Source organism: Crocodylus siamensis, chromosome 6 (assembly GCF_052110815.1).
Source record: "Crocodylus siamensis isolate JL-2025a chromosome 6, ASM5211081v1, whole genome shotgun sequence".
In the NCBI taxonomy this organism is placed as follows: Eukaryota; Metazoa; Chordata; order Crocodylia; family Crocodylidae; genus Crocodylus; species Crocodylus siamensis.
In genome coordinates this window covers 5,529,786-5,545,470 of record NC_143400.1, presented here as the reverse complement: position 1 = coordinate 5,545,470, position 15,685 = coordinate 5,529,786, and the positions used below count along the sequence as shown (strand labels likewise).

Here is a 15,685-nt window from a genome sequence, read left to right as displayed (position 1 = left end):
GGAGTCTAGGAGGAGCGAAGGTCTGCTGACCCTTCCGGCCTGGCACCCCCTGCTTTGGGTCCTGCTCTGTCTGGGGCACGGTGCAGCCAGCACGGCATTGCTGCCCCATCCTGCTTGTTGCTTATTAAGCAGGACAGTGCCTTGGCACGGTCTCCCGTGGAAGGGGACAGTTGTCGGCAGGGCTCCCAGCAAGGGCACTTGCAACGCGGCTACTTTGTCTGGCTGCCCACGCAGGAGCCAAGCTCCTCCACTCCCAGCCGTCCATGTCCATGGGCCTCAGTTTCCCTTCTGCCAAGTGAGGTGGTACCCACCCCTTCCCTGGCCCAGAGCTGAGCGCCTCAGGTCCCCGAGCTGAGCTCTCAGGGCCCTGCTGCAGCAAACCAGATGGCTGGTTACTATTTCCTCCTGTTCGTGGGAGCGAGAAGGGCATTGAGGCAGCTTCTGCCTCTTGCACCCGTTTTAATTGCACAGAGACCTGGATCTCTTTAGCCACGTCCTGCGATGCAAATGGCCTGACTCAGGGATCCCAGCGCGGCTGCTCTGTGCAACCCTCCATCAGCAGGGCCTCAGGCTCCAGCCTTGGCCGGCTCCATGGGCAGGGCTTCAAAAAAAAAAAAGCCTATTAGCGACACACATTTTAAGCACAACCAGATGTGGGAGATGAAGCTGTTAAACCCCTTTTGTGCTCTCCGCGGGGGCCGTGCGGGTTCTTCGGCCCCATGCCCTCCCACGCCTCATCTACTGGGGCTGCTGAAACGGGCTCTCATTCATTCTGTGGCAGGGAGCAGCGTGGAGGGGGCGGGGGGCGGTCGGGATGCACAGGGCTGCCAGCTCCAGCAGAGCCAGGTCCCAGGCCCCCTTCCCTATCCCCACGTGCAGGGGTGTGCACGCGTGTGCATGTATTGTTTAAGGACCAGCGGGTGCAAACGTAGCTCAACAGCAAACGCCTGTCGGTGGAGGGCTTTGACGGCTCTGTCCGGTGTGAGGGAGCAGGTAGCCCAGACCCACGGAGGGCAAGGGAGCAGGGTGGGCGCAGGCCCCGCAGGCAGTCAATCACAGGCCCTCCGTACTTGTATGTAACATTAATAAATCAGACACATGAAAATAGCTCCAGCCTTGTCGAGCGTAAATCACCCTTCTGTGGGGCCCGGCGCTTTGCCGGCGCGTGCAGAGGGACGGCTGTTGCAGGTGGCAAAGGCCCTGGCCTTGTTCTTTAGCAACAGGAACCGAATGAAGACCCATGCGCTCAGGCCGTTGCAGATCCAGGCCGGCTCATGGCAGCGCTCTCCTCCTGCAGCTGGTGCAGCTCTCCCTCCATGCGGCATGACCCCTCGTGCAGCAGCACCTCCCGCTCTTGCGGGGACACACGTCAGCCCCCATTCAGCCCAGGGCCCTGGCACGGCATGGCATGACCACCCTGTCCCCACAGTTTCTGTGCCTCCGTCTGACCCAGCTCCTCCAGCAGCACCTTCTGCTCCAGCTGCAGCGTCTCCTCCAGCCGCCGCACGTGCTCCTCGTGCCTGCACCTCTGCTCCTTCAGCTTCTGCTGCAGCTCGGCCTGCTCCCGCACCTCCGCCTCCGCCCAGGCACGCTGGGCTGGCAGTGGCATAGGGGGTGCGTTATTGAATTTGCCACCCCTGGCATCGTGTCCCATCCAGCCTCTGGCCCTTGGCGTCGCTTCCCACAGTGCCTTCTACCCCCTTCCCCTTCTCCACCAGGGCCTGGACAGCGCACAGGATGGCCTGGGCTGCCGGCTCCCTGGAGGCGAGGAAGTCCTGCAGGGCTGTGTTCGCCTGGGCGAGGGGCAACACACAGGAGCATTTTCCAGGGAGCGCCGGGTAGGGCAGGGGGCTTCCAGCCACTGCCCAGGCGCCCGCCCAGCTGCCCACATCGCTCCAGGCAGGGGCACGCAGGCAGTGGATGGCCAGGATGGGGGCCCTGACACCCGGCTGGCCCCAGGTGCCCAGCCTGGGGGTGCGGGATCCCTGGGAAAGCTGTGGCAGACCTTTATCTCCTTGCCCGGCAGCTGCTGGTCATGCTCTATTATTGCCTGCCAGTCACCCAGGAAGCAGCGGTAGCCGCCAGGCACCGCGTAGGCTCTGTCGCAGACGTGGGCATCCAGGTCCCGTGAGACCTCTGCGAGCACGGCCTGGCAGCGCGGCAAGGATGCCCATGCTACACGATGCTGTGCTATACCATGATGGTTTCTCACTAAACAGGCAACAAAGGGCAGGGGAATCTCTCCTCACTTACACAGCTACAAGAATGCTTTGAAATTGCTGGACTAAAGAATATAAGAAGGATAAAACTGCCAACAGCGTGCATGCTTCCAGAGTGGAAAATCTCTCCCTGGCACAAACTACCGCCGTGCCCAGCTTTCTTCTGGTGAGAGGATCCGTGCCTGGAGAAGCTGAAGAGAAACAGACTGTCCTTTGTTGCCTGTTTGGGGAGAAATTATCACCGTATGGCTGAACACTGGACTTTGCTTTGGTTTGGGCTCATTTCACCTTGCATACTTGTAGTAAATAACGCCTTCCTGTCATTCATCCGATCAGGGGGCCTGTCAATCCCTTAGGCTCGTCCGGTATCCTAGGCTTTTATTTGCTAACACCTGCCCCATTCAGGAAGGGACCCACACTTCCCCTGACCCTCCTCTTGCTACCACCACACTTGTCGAAACTCTTATTCTTCCCCCTTTACGTCCCTTGTAACTCCAGCTCCAGTTGTACTTTGGCCTTCCCGACTTCACCCCTGCATGCCCAAGCAGTGCTCTTGTACTCCCCCGTAGTCGTCTGTGCAAGCTTCCCCTTCCTGTAAGCTTTCTTTTCATGTCTAACCTCATCAAAGAGCTCCCTGCTAAGCCAAGCTGGTCTTCTGCCACACTTGCCAGTCTTCCTGCGCATTGGGATGGTTTGTTCCTGCACGCGCAGTAGGACTTCTTTAAAGTCCAGCCAGCTCTCCTGGACTCCTCTCCCCCGCAGCCTGGCTGCCCAGGGGGTCCTGCCCACCAGTTCCCCGAGCAAGCCGCAGTCTGCTTTTCTGACTTCCAGGGGCCTTACTCTGCGGCTCTCCTTCCTTCCTTTCCTCGGGATCCCGAACACTCAATTCATCTCGTGGTCGCTGCTGCCCAAGCTGCCATCCGCGACTGCATCCCCCGCCAACTCTCCCGTTTGTGAGCCCCAGCCCCGGTGCCAGCTAGGGGCTCTCTTGGCCCCTCTTGCTCTGGGGCCCTCCCCCACCTCCCGTGGCCTGCGGGACCAAACCAGACTGCCCGCCCTGGGCCAAACCCTGGGCCATGTAGCTCCCTGCACAGGTGGGTCCTGCACAGGCTGGCTGTCTTGCCTCCAGCGCAGCGTGCTGCTGCGTGCTCATTGCTGCGGCCAGGCCCGTGCTAGTCTGCCCTTCTGGGTTATCATGGAGTAACCCGCTCCGGGACTGTTTGATGTCCTCAAGCTGCACGGTGGTGACCGCTAGTCACTTTGGGCCGCCTGCGGATGGCGGCCGGCGGTGTACGTGGACCGCGCACCCCTGATGGGGTGTGGGGACGGATCTGATGGTAAAACTCCCGATGGGGTGGGTCCAGCTGGTCGCTGCCGTCACTGCTGCTGTTGCTGCTGAGGCGAGGGACGACCAGCACCAGAAGACATCACTAAAAGTAGTGGACAGGGAACCGTTGATGTTCGGCGCTGCTGATGTCTTCGCGGTTTATAAAAGGCTAAAAGCTTGAAGTGTTAAAAAGCCTAAAACCGTGAGGGGTAGGGCCGCCACTGGGTAGGGCGACCAGCGCCTTAGAAACATCAATAAATACGTGGGACAACAAAAGAGAAAACAGGGTGTGCACGTGTGGGTCATAGGTTCAAAACAAGTGCTCCCCCGGGGGACACCGAGCAGAGCACCCCAGACAGCGCCCACCGGCTCGCGAACTGGGGGAGCTCGCCCGCGGCTACTGCCCAGTGGTACTCCGACTCTGCCCGGAGACGCGCACGAAGGACACCGAGGAAAAACGCCCCGAGGTCACCGGGAGCCTTCCTGGCCAGAGCCTCCGGCCTGGACTGCCAGATGACAAGTTTGGCCAGAGCCAGGAGGAGGTTGACCGGTAGGTCCCGGTGTGGGTCAGGCAGGTGTGCGGGGGGGGCACTGAGTCCTGACCCTCAGGACACTTTAATCTGGATGTCCCCAGACCTCTTTGCTGTACCTGCTACCCCCAGAAGACCGAGGATGACCCTCGTGACCCAGGGCCCTCAGCCCGGGCCCCCAAACCCCTGCACCCACACCCCAGAGCCTGACACTTCTCTCCTCATCCCAGCCTCCGTACCCAGCTCCTGCTCCCCTGCCACAGGCCGCCCGCCCAACAGCGATGGCATCAGAGACCTCCATGCCAGCCCCCACCTGCCTGATCGAGAGCAGCCCCACAGACGGGCTGCTGGAGGCGCTGAACCGGGAGGCGCTGGCGCAGCTGCAGGCTGGGAGCGGCCATCACCGGGCTCTACGCACGGGCAAGTCCTAGCTCATGAACCGACTGGCTGGCAAGAGAACGGGTGAGTGCCCGGACACCGGGATTCACGCCCAGCCTGGGGCCCTGTTGCTGTCGACAGCCCTGGGGCCGCTCTCCCTGCAGGCTTCTCCCTGGGCTCCACCATCCAGTCGCACACCAAGGGCATCTGGATGTGGCGCTTTGCCCCCCCGCGCCGGCCCGACCACACGCTGGTGCTGCTGGACACCGAGGGGCTGGGTGACACCGCGAAGGTGAGCGAGGTGTGGCCCTGGGGGCTGCTAGGAGCGTGGTCTGGGGTCCGGCAGGGCTGCTGGGAGGGGGCGGCTCCGAACGAACAGCGCGGGGTCTGGGGTTCACCTAGGGTCTCCCTCCCCTGGGCGGAGGTGCACTGGGCACCAAGCGCTGGGGACTGATGGCGCAGGTCAAGCAGATGAGACGGGAAGCTGGAGCTGGCTGCGTGCGCCTCTGTGGCCCAAAGCCCTGGGCCCTGGCCTGGAGAGCTAATCCCTTTGCCCCTCTGGTGCCTCAGTTTCCCCCAGCCTGGGTCAGATGGGGCTTGTGGGTGTGTCCTGCAGGGCAACACCAAGAACGACTTGTGGATCTTCACGCTGGCTGTGCTGCTCTCCAGCACCCTGGTGTACAACAGCCTGGGCACGATCGACCAGCGCGCCATGGGCCAGCCGCAGTATCCTTGGCCCTGGGGTTGGGTAACCCACTGCTGTGCCCAGCTGTGGGGATGTGGCGGGTCCATGGGCCACGGGGCCTGTCCCCATCTCGGGGGCACTGTCATCCATGTTTCCTGAGCCGGCCCCAGCCACGTGACGGAGCTGACGCAGCACATCCAGGCCAAGGCAACGCTCGGGGCCAGCCTGCTGGTGGGAGAGAACGGGGCCGAGTTTGTGTGCTTCTTCCCGACCTTCTTGTGAGCCGTGCGGGACTTCACACTGGATCTGCAGCTGGACGGGCGGGAGATCACAGCAGACGATTACCTGGAGCAAGTGCTGAAGCTGAAGCGAGGTGCAGCCCAGGGTGGTGGTGGGGCACTGTGGCCCGGGGACCTCAGAGCCCACCGTGTCTGCAGCCGGTGCCTCTCCCCACCTCCCCCCAGGTGATAACCAGCATGTCGAAGCCTACATCCTGCCATGGCTGTGCCTGCGCTGCTTCTTCCTCGCCCACAAGTGCTTCATGTTCGAGCAGCCAGCCCATGAGCAGGACCTGTGCCGGCTGGAGGAGCTGCGCGATGACCGGCTGGACCTTCGTGTCCACGAGCAGGCAGACCACTTCTGCACGTACATCTGGGGCACCGCGCAGACCAAGGCCCTGCCTGGTGGCCACGTGGTGACAGCGAAGTGTGAGTGTTTGCAGGACGGTGCAGGGAGGCAGGGGCAGACTCAGCCCAACCTGGGCAAGCTGTGGTTGGGCTCTGTGCCCAGCCCAGGGGGAGCGGGTGGAGGAACGGCCCCAGAAAACACTGAGGAACTTGCAGGCTGGACACATGAGGCCCAGGAGACATGGGACCTGACCCCGTGGAGTCCCCCTGCCCTGGGAAGCAGCACCAAGGCGGAGCTGACTCCCCCAGGATCGCCCTGCCATGCGGCCGTGCCAGTCCCGGGCTGAAGGGGTGTCTCTGGGATGTCTCTGCCATGTCTGGTACCCATAAGGGGAGGACAGGGGCCCTAGTACCAGGCCCACAGTGCTGGGGGACCTGGTGGTGACCTACGTGGATGCCATGCGCAGCAGCATGCGCCGTGCTGGCCCTGGCGCAGGTGGAGGATGCAGCAGCGGTGGAGGATGCTGTGGCCCGGTACCAGGTGGTGCTGGGGCGAGAGGTGGCACTGCCCACAGAGACGCTGGCAAAGCTGCTGGTGCTGCACGCGCAGGCTGAGCGCAAGGCCCTGACAGCGTTCATGGCACGTGCCTTCACGGACAACGCGCGCCGGTTCCACGGGGAGCTCATGGCAAGTCCCGTGGCCCGGGGGGCATCGCTGCTCTGGCCCAGCCCCACTGCTGGGACATGCCCCTCATGCCCATCCCACACGTCCTTGTGCCCACAGCGCCGGCTGGAGCAGCAGCAGGAGGAGCTCTGCCAGCGCAACGAGCGGGCATCCTTGCAGCGCTGCCAGGCCGTGCTCGCAGAGGTCTCACACGACCTGGATGCCCACATCCGCGACAGGGCCTACACTGTGCCCAGCGGCTACCAGCACTTCCTGGGTGACCAGGAGGAGATGGTGGAGCACTACTGGCAGGTGCTGGGCAACGGGATAAAGGTAGGGCCCAGCTGAGCCGCCCGGTCTGCCAGGGCCTTCCTGGGGATCCCGCACCCCCAGGCTGGGCACCTGGGGCCAGCTGGGTGTCAGGGCCCCTGTCCTGCGTGTCCACTGCCCTCGCGCCCCTGCCTGGAGTGATGTGGGCAGCTGGGCGGGTGCCTGGGCAGTGGCTGGATCCAGAGGGAAAGGCCCCTGCCCCACCCCGCACTCCCTGGAAAATGCCTGTCCCTCTTACCCGCTGACAAGGCCCTGGCGGACTTCCTCGCCTCCAAAGAGCCAGCAGCCGAGGTCATCTTGCGCAGTTGAGGCCCTGGCGGAGAAGGAGGAGGAGGTGGAAGGTGCATCAGGCAGGGGCACCGCGTGAGGCAATGCCAAGGGGCAAGGGCTGGATGGGATGTGATTCCAGGGGCGGCGGGTGCAATAACACACCCCCTATGCCACCCCCAGCCCAACGTGCCCGGGCAGAGACTGCAGCGCGGGAGCAGGAGCTGCTGCGGCAGGAGCAGGCCAAGCTGCGGCAGAAGCTGGAGGAGCAGAGGCGCAGCCACGAGGAGCACGTGCGGCAGCTGATGGGCAGCCTGGAGAAGGAGCGGATGGTGCAGCTGGAGCAGCTGGACCAGACAGCGGTGCAGAAGCTGCAGGTACAAGGGCAGGAGCGTGGTCGCGCTGCGCCGTGCCGGGGACCAGGGCTGAATGGGGGCTGACACGCGTGTCCCTGCAGGAGCAGGAGGCACTGCTGCAGGTCAGCCTGGGGTGCGTGGGTGGTGGGTGCTGAGCTTTGGTGATGGCTGTGATAACAATGCTACAAATAAAGTATTTTGTGAACCCTGCTGGTCCTGTGTGATGCTGAGCGTCCGCCAGGAACAGCTGAGGAACGAGATGCCCGGCGCCCCGTCTGCCCGCAGACCGAGGGCCGGTTGCGAGGGGTCCCCGTGCCAGCATGCTGGGTGGACTCATTCACGGGGAGTGCCACACAATCGGCTGCTTTGCAGGAAGGATGGCAGCGTGGCCCCCACCTCCCCACACCAGCTCCCAGCTGCCTTGGCCCCGTCCCAGCCCGCAGGGGCCACTGCCATGGCTCTGGGGGTTCGGTGCGAGTCCAGGTGTGGAGGTCCCAGAGCCTGGCTCCACCCCCTGGGCCCCGCTCCCGTTCCAGGGTTTGGGGGAGAAGCCAGGTGTCCTGGCTCCCCATGCTGGAGCACTCCTTGGTGCGGAGGGTAGACCACGGTCACCTTCCAGGACAAGGGAGGACTCGAGGATCTCCCACACCGTCCAGCCAGGGGGTTGGACCGAGGTGGTCAACGGCCCCAAGGCTCGGTGCACCAGGGTCCCCGCCCCTCTGAAGCTCTGCAGCAGGTACCTACCCCTCGCAGCCCCAGCAGAGCTGCCAGCTCCCGCAGGCAAGGGAGGCTCACCCACAGCTACCGCCCCTGCTCTCCCCAAGGCCACTCACCAAGTGCTCGCCCTGGAAGACTCCCTTCAGAGGGCGCGATCTGCCGCCCCGACCCCTTAGCCCGGGAGGTCTGGTGCTTCCCGGGAGCCCGTATCCGGGACGTGGCCACGAGGATCCCAAAACTCATCCGGCCCACTGACCACTACCCTACGCTCCCTGGAGGGAGAGGTCAGAGCAGGGCTGCTGGGTGTCCTGGGGCTTCCACCCTTCTGTGTGCAGACACCCGTTTTGCACCCGGTGGCTCCTGCTCTCACCTCCTGCAACGAACCTGCTGGACGTGCTTCTGCTTCCTGGCCTGCGTCCACCTCCCCTGCAGCCCCGAGCCCCGTCTGCCACCAAGACCTGCACGAGAAAGCCCGAGGCCTGGGCACCTTCTCTGGACCCAGGGAGCCAGGCAGAGTTTCTACTCTGTGCTGAACCTTTTCTGAGCGTTGCTCATCTTGACCCGAGACCTTGTTTCCCTGGTCTGATGTTGTACACGCCTGGACCCGATGGGCAGGTTTCTCCTGCTGCTGATTCCTTGGCTTTGTTTTCTCCCTCCTCTAGTTGCATTTTCCTTTCCCCCTGATTCTTCCAGCTCAGAGTTGTTGAAAATCATCAGCCGCCATCGGATGCCTCCAGCTGTTGTCAGCAACCCTGCCTTGGTTCAGCTCACAAGATCAGGGTCCCAAACCCTATAACACACACACACCAGATGCACAGTAGAGGCATTATTTTATGTAGCTTTACTGGGCTTTTTTTTTTTTTTTAGGGGAGAGTAAAGTATTCAGCAAGAGGGAGACTGGTCATGCTAAACCGATCATGCTAATTGCTCCAGAAGGACAGGGCATGTTCCAGCAGAGATAATCCTCTCTGCCTTCTGGTTTTGTTCTTGTGCAGTGGGCTCTGCGTGCTGTTCCCGGGGATCAGTGAAGCTGAAGCGCTGTGAAGACAGCCTAGCCTGTACCCTACTGCTGGCTTCTCCATGGGAAATACAGCACAGAAGCTGATTTCAAACCAAGCCCTGGCTGCTGCTAGGACCCCATGTACTAGGCAGGCTCCCAGATACGGTGCTGATGGGAGCAAAGCCCTCCGGACACACCAGGGCTGGATTAGATTCAGGCTCTGCAACAACATGGAGGGCTGCTGGAGGGTAGAGAGTGCCTCCCTCTCCACCCCTTTACTTTCACTGGGTTCGGAAAGGCGGCCAGGGCTGATGAGCGCGACGTAAATAGCATTTGTGGGCATCATGCCTGGTCCACACACAGCTCTCAACACAGCGCGTGAAGGATACAGGTATCCTCATCCCTACTGCGTGGCTAGGGAAACTGAGTCTAGGAAAGACACGATTTGTCCACGGCCACGCAGTAGCCAGGCTTGGACCAGACCACAGACCTCGTACCCACGAGAGCCAGCCTTCCCCTTGTGACTGAGTTTCCCACGGGTCCAACACAGCTCCTCCGTGCCCGGCTATAGGACACTTCAAGATCTCGGAGAAGCCATCCCATAGTCATGTTTTAAACACTGTACACAGGGAATTAAAGCCCGGCCCCCGATGTATCCCTTGGGAACGAGGACACTGAACAATTAGAGGCCTCTTCAATGACTGTTTCTCACTTGGCTTTTAATCATTTTTGTCCAGTGCGCAGAGCCCGCTTTCGGCACGGCTGCTTGCTGCCTGCAGACGCGCAAGCGGAGCTGGCAATGCGTCACCCCTTCGTGAACCAAAGGGCCGGGAGAAAAATGTAGGCATCACATGTCAGAAATCCTCGGGCCCAGGATTATCATATTTTGTTGTTAAATCCTAGTGTGATGTGTGGAATGTCAGCTTCCCCGTGGGATCAAGCGAAAGCCCCGTGTGCCCGAGGAGGAGGTGTCAGCATAGATTTCTGCTGACGGTTTCTATCGTTGATCAAACAAGAGAAGAATTCACCAGTGCGCCTGTCTTATGAGTGTCTGTTTTTACAGGAATCAGGGGGAGTGATTAGTGAAAACGGACCGGGCAGCCCTGTACTTACCGTGGTGCATTTCCTTGCCTAACAAGCTGAGCCTGAGCCTTTCGAGCAGGTTTTGCCTTCCAGGGGAATCAAATGCAGCGCACAGCTAGTGAAAACCAGCGCCGCCATGCACAGAAGCCTGCATGTCCTAGATTGTCCTGATCGGTGTATGGGCTTGGGGCTGGCTGGGGACCCTCAGCCAAAGGCCAGGGGCTGCTGAGCTGGGCACGGCATGGCGCGAGACAGCCGCTGCCCCGAACAGCTGCCCTCTGAACAGGCAGGGTGGGTACAAAAGTGCTAACCCCCTGTGCAACTGGGGATCTACAGTGCAGTGACAGAAAATGACTTGCATGACCACAACAGCCCCGTGCCTCAGTTTCCCCAACCTAATGGGCTTCATAAGGTGACTCCAGGTCTTCAAGAGGAAAACCTGGTAAATGAGAGGGAAGCATTGCTCTGGAGATCTCGAGGCCTGGGCCAGACCGGGTTTGCAGCGGCACTGGGTCATTAGCAGTGTTCTGCATGGGGGTGGGAATACCGCTCCACTTCTCCATGCTTGTGCCAGCCCCAGGCACGCCCAGGACCTTTGGATCCTCGCTGAGCTCTTGGCTTCAGCAACCCCCTGGCCTGCGAGTCCCAGACAAGCCCAATGTGAACAAAGACTGTGAAGATTCGGATGGACTGTTTGATTTCCTGTTATCTGCCCCCTCACCCCTGTGACAATCCCAGTCTTCCCCCCGATCTCTCTTCCAAGAGGTTTTCCTTCAGTGGCACTGTGTCTTCAGTGGATCTGCACACAACCTGTGTCCAGACGGGCCCGGCACCAGCTGACCGGGGCAGCTTTCTGTTTTCTAGCCTAGCAGGGAAGCCGCCTCATTTCATCTTGCTCCAGTTTTATAGGATGGGCTGTCTGCACGGATATGAAAATCTCCTAGGGCCTGGCACGGCGAGGGAGAAAGGCAGAGAGCGCGGGGAAGGGCTGTCAGCTGCCACCCGAAGAAGCTTCCTTGATTTAGGGGTGGAAGTGGCTCACCAGGGGAGAGGGCTGTGGACAGGTTGGTACCATATCACACGCACGCCCTGTTTCCCACTCCATGGGGGGTAGAAGTAACTGGCTGCTGATGGAGTATTTGTTACCAGGGGATCTCTGATGCCACATGAATGACGTGCGGTTCGCTAGGACATGCCAGTTCTGCTTCCCTGCTCACCAGGTTGCACACTGTCTCCTCGAGCTACTGGCAGTGATGAGGCCAGATCGTCTGCCCCGAACCATGCCGTCGGTACGGGTCCTGGGAGCGGTGCCCGTGACCACGCTGCGCAGTTCAGTCCGGGGGCATAGCAGGAGCAGCACGGGCTCTGTGTCCAGCTCCGGCCCTGCCCCAAACCTTCTCAGAGGATGTGGCAAACCTTGTTTCTAAAGCCATGATGTGTGATATACGGAACAAAATCCCCCCCGTGGGAGCGGGTGTCCGGGCTGAGCACAGACAACAGAACTCGGTCCAGCAGGGTTCAGGGCATTTCGTTCTTCAAAGGAGCGGATGCACAGGGGGCCCCACAGCCAGGACAGCTTTACCTTCCCTGACCCAGTCCCCCAGCCAGCACGGGAGCTATTTTAAGGGTCTTATCACAGCTGTGGTGGTCAGTTCACTGCTCCACTCAGGCCTGAAGAGACGCAGGAGCAAAGGAATGTGAGCCGTGCATTTAGCCAGATGCTCACGGGGCTCTGGGGTAGGAAGGGCTTTTACCCGCCTGATTCCTCCGCATGTCCGTGGAGCTGCGTGTCAGGACGGGTATGGACAGGGACGCTGGGAGGGTTGTGCCGTTACCTCTTGTGGCATGACAGCACGCCTTGGGCGCGCACGCGCGCGCATGCACACACGTAGCATTTCTTTGATTCGTGCCTTGTTTCCACCCGCTCGGTCACCAGGATTTGTCCGCGGTCATTTTGGCTGCTGCCCCCTCTGGCGGCTGAAGCCGAGGAGCTAATCCAGGAACCCCTGGAATCCAGCCAGATGCTCCCACTGTCCCCCCCAGCCCACGCAGGAAGGTGCCCAATGCCACAGGATCACCAGCGTCCTGCTTTTCTCATTGCTACCGAACAGGGAAAACAAGCTGGAAGCCCCCGTGAAAGTCGATGAGACTTGCAGGCGCTAGGTAGGGCCGACTAGAGCCAGGTAAGAGCAGGCCGCGTCGATGCGAGAACAAGGGAGGGGAATCCTGCATTTTTTAAAGAACATCTGTGGACAGTGCTGGTTGTGGGGGCCGACTCCATGCACGTCTCGCCCTGGCAGAGAGAGACCTGAGAGGGCTCGCAATCAAAGCTCTTCCTCGAGCAGGTTAGTAGCGCCAACCCTCGGTGACCTACGCTCACTTGTCCTTGTCATCTGCGCTGGACGCACGTTGGCTGCTCTGGCTTGTCGCTACCGAGGACATCGATCCTGCAGACCGCACCGGGCAGCCTGGCGGCTCCGGGCCCGATTGCGGCGGTTTGTACTTGTAGCAACGACACCGGGGCAGCACGGCACCCTGGATGGCACGGATACCCGAGCAGCAAGCCACCCTGCACTGGGTGCCGATGGGGCCCAGTCCCGGCTGTCACGGGAGGCCACGCCACAGAACCAGTGACTGTGTGGGCCCCAATTAAGCCATCAATAATGCTCCATTCACTTACTCCTGTTGACCCCACGCGGGCACATTCTTGCACTGACATAAATCAGTCACGGGAAGGCGTTTGCACAAACAAGCCGCTGTAAAAAAATGTCAGGGTGCAGGCTAGCCCCTAGAGCTGTCACCGAAAACACCAGCCAGACCGTTCGGCAGAGCTCTCTCCAAAGGGAGCTGCTTTGTGGAGCTGGGTCCGTTCGGTTGGGATTTGATTTGGGAAGAAAAAAATCAGCCCAGCGGGAGGAGCCCTGCATGCACACACGGACTGAAATAAACTCTTTGCCTACCCCGCGAGGACGCTCTCCTTCTGGGCCCCATTGGAGCTGCTCGGTGCATATTTCTGCTGCAACCCGTTAGCTGATGTAGGGTCATTTCACTTGCTGGTCTTCGGGAACGGAGAAGGCCGCTCTGTTTCTAAAGTACAAAAAACCCCATGTCATTATCCCTGTGGAAACGAGAGAGGTCCTGGAGCTCACTGGAGTGCGACCGTGTCAAGAAGGAAGCGGAGCCGGTGCAATAATATAAAATCAAAGAGAGGCTTTGTGTGTTGGTGGTGGGGAGGTGGGGGGTTCACAGGCCCAGCCCTGGGCAGCGGTGGCGCGTTCCCGGTGAAAGCGGCCCCAGCAAGGTGACGGACGCCGCGGCCCAGCCAGGCCCTGGCGCTGCACGGACGCCGCGTGCCCGGGCACCACGACCTTTGGTGTGGGGACAGAGGCGGGGGCAGGAAAGGGCTCCGGAGACCCGGGCCTTGTCATGCCGCCTGTCCCCTCACGGGCCGCCCAGCCGCGCCGGGCCCGGGCTGCGCCGAGGCCTGCCCGCGGCCGAGGGGAAGGGCTGGGCCCGCCGACCAACCCCCGGCCGCGCTGCCAGAGGAAGACCCTGCCTCGCGGGGCAACGACCCGCGGAAGCGGCCCCGCCCCCCCCGGGTGCCGGCGTCCCGCGTGGGGTTCTCGTCCCGCCCCGCCCCGCTGGCCGGGGCGGGGCGGGGGCAGCGGCCGGGGCCGGGGCCGGGCCAGGCCGGGCCGGCCGGGCCGGGGAGGGGGCAGCACTGAGCCGGCGGCGCCTCCGCTCCAGCCCGCAGGTCCCGGCCGCGGCGGCGGCGGCAGCAGCAGGATGCGGGGCCCCGCGCCGCCCCCCGCCCGCGCCGCGCGCCCCTAGGGCCCCGCCGGCATGAGGAGGTGAGGCCGGGCGGCGGGAGAAATGCGGGGCCCCTCGGGAGGTCGCGTGAAGGGGCGCCGTTGCGGTGGCTTGGACGCGGGTTTGTCTCCGGCCTTGACCGGTGCGGTGCGACTTGTGTCCTCTGCGTTTCGGCGGTGGGAAACCCGGAGGGTTGCCTTCCCAGGCGCCGGCACGGCCCGCGGCTTCTGCGCTTCACCCGGTCTGTGAGGGCTCTCCGGCCGGGGCCCGCGGGGGCGGGACGCTCCGCTCTGCCCGGGCGGCGCTTTCTGCCGGCTCGCGGGCTCGCGGCGCTGTCAGGAGTGGCGGGGCGCGCAGAGAAATCCTCCGGGCCTGCAGCGCCGGGCGGCGTTTTGTTTCCGAGACGCGCAGATCCGATTTAGCGGAGGGAAAGCGGACCCGGGCCGGGGGTTTGGCTGCAGCTTAAGCCACGGAGGAGCCGAGCCGCTGGCGCGCTCTCGCACGTTAGTTTTCTTGTAACTCGGCTGCGAGAAACGGGTTTGCGCGCCGCCTTTGTTCTGTCTCCATTCTCCCCCCGCATTCCTGCCTTTTGCCATTGTCATTCTGGTTAAACAGAAAGGCAAGTTGTGTGCCATATGGATCATGTTAACAATTGCTTATCTGGAGCTGGTGTTTCCCCCCTCGCCCCCTCCCCGGCCGGTTTGTGCTTTCAGGCTTCTGCGCGGGGTTTGAACAGCACCGCCGTTGGAGGCGCTCGGCCTCCTGGGGTGCCGCCCCGCAAGGGCCCGCTCGCTCCCTGCCGCCGGGCTTCCCGGCAGAGCCCCTTCTCCAAGTGAACGTGTGTGGCGAGCGCAGAAAACCTCCAGCCCGGGCTTCCTGGAGCGTTTGCAAAGAGCCGCACGGTTTTAACGCGGCGAAGCTTCGAGCTGGGCTGGTTCCTGGAGAGTGTAAACCTGCGGGGTCGCCCCCTTCCCTGATCCCAGAGCCAGCTGCTGCTCGCTGGGTGCTTTGGTTTGTGCTGGCTGACACGATGGCCTAAAGGGGCATCTTGGTGTCAGCTGCCTCGGCCGCGCTGGGGCTCACGCGTCGGTGACCTGGAGGTTCCCAGTCCCTCTTATCTCCCTTTTCACACTCTCTGCTCTGGAGATTTCCCTGATTTCAGCTGGAGGCTGGAGCCAGCTGGCCACTGAGTTATTTCAGGCACCTGAACGGGAATTGGAGGGCTTAGCCCAGTGATTCATGGCACCCTGGGGTGCCTTGAGACCCTGTCAAGGGTGTCCTGGGGCGCTGCGCCATGTTAGCGCTGTTAGGTGTGCAACCCAGAGATTGCAAATAGCGCTGCATTGGGGGAGGGTCTTTCTGAGGGTTTTTGCAACAGAAACGGCTCTGCTATTTTTCTGCAATCAAAAAGAGAGGGGAAACTAAGAGGTGGCATTTTCCGAGGGCCCCCCCAGGGGTGCCTCGAGTCTGACGAGGTTGAAGACCACTGGCCTGACCTCGGGCTCATGCGATGGTCATTAGGTCCAACCCTCGCTGCTACTTTCCTTGCAGTAGACGCTCAAGCGGGTATTTCCTGCCAAGGCCAGCACTGAGTTTTCAGATACTGAAGCGGGGCCAGAAATAACGGAGCGGAAGCAATGCGGAGGAGAAGGGCAGCTGTCTAGGACGTGACCCACCGTCAGCATCGTCTCTG

General features: G+C 62.0%; 1 protein-coding gene and 2 pseudogenes across 1 annotated transcript in view; 2 read left to right on the top strand and 1 right to left on the bottom strand.

The window, feature by feature from the left end:
• Positions 1-617: 617 nt before the first annotated feature.
• On the bottom strand, positions 618-3,372 carry LOC149860662 (uncharacterized; annotated as a pseudogene).
• Positions 3,373-4,357: 985 nt separating this feature from the next.
• Positions 4,358-12,816, top strand: LOC149860661 (guanylate-binding protein 1-like; annotated as a pseudogene).
• Positions 8,984-15,685, top strand: part of FIGNL2 (fidgetin like 2) — a 33,369-nt gene continuing 26,667 nt past the window's right edge. Inside the window, exon 1 of the mRNA XM_090051807.1 lies at positions 8,984-14,033. The gene's annotated coding sequence lies outside the window, so the exon portion shown is untranslated. The remainder of the gene's footprint in view (positions 14,034-15,685) is intronic.